Below are 316 nucleotides of genomic sequence, written 5' to 3' on the forward strand. Positions count from 1 at the left end.
AGGTCTGTACTGAAGGAGTGATATGAATATTTTTATTGTAGTGACATATCCGTGGCGTGACAAAGCCTTAGAAAAAGTGAATTTTTAATACTTTTCATAATTGTTTACAAGTCTTGTTCTCCATAACTGAAATTATCTTCCGTTTACATTTCTTTAACTGAGATGCCAATTCTGCGCAATTCCTCGAATATATTCGGCGAAAGGGACGGTTTTATGTCTCCAGCAGGTCGCTTGCCAATAAGATCGCTGTCTCCTGACGTACCACCTTGATGGTTGGATGGTTATCACTCCTATGAAATTTATATCTTAAACGTGT

The sequence above is a fragment of the Penaeus monodon genome, chromosome 22, assembly GCF_015228065.2.
Source record: "Penaeus monodon isolate SGIC_2016 chromosome 22, NSTDA_Pmon_1, whole genome shotgun sequence".
Classification (NCBI taxonomy): domain Eukaryota; kingdom Metazoa; phylum Arthropoda; class Malacostraca; order Decapoda; family Penaeidae; genus Penaeus; species Penaeus monodon.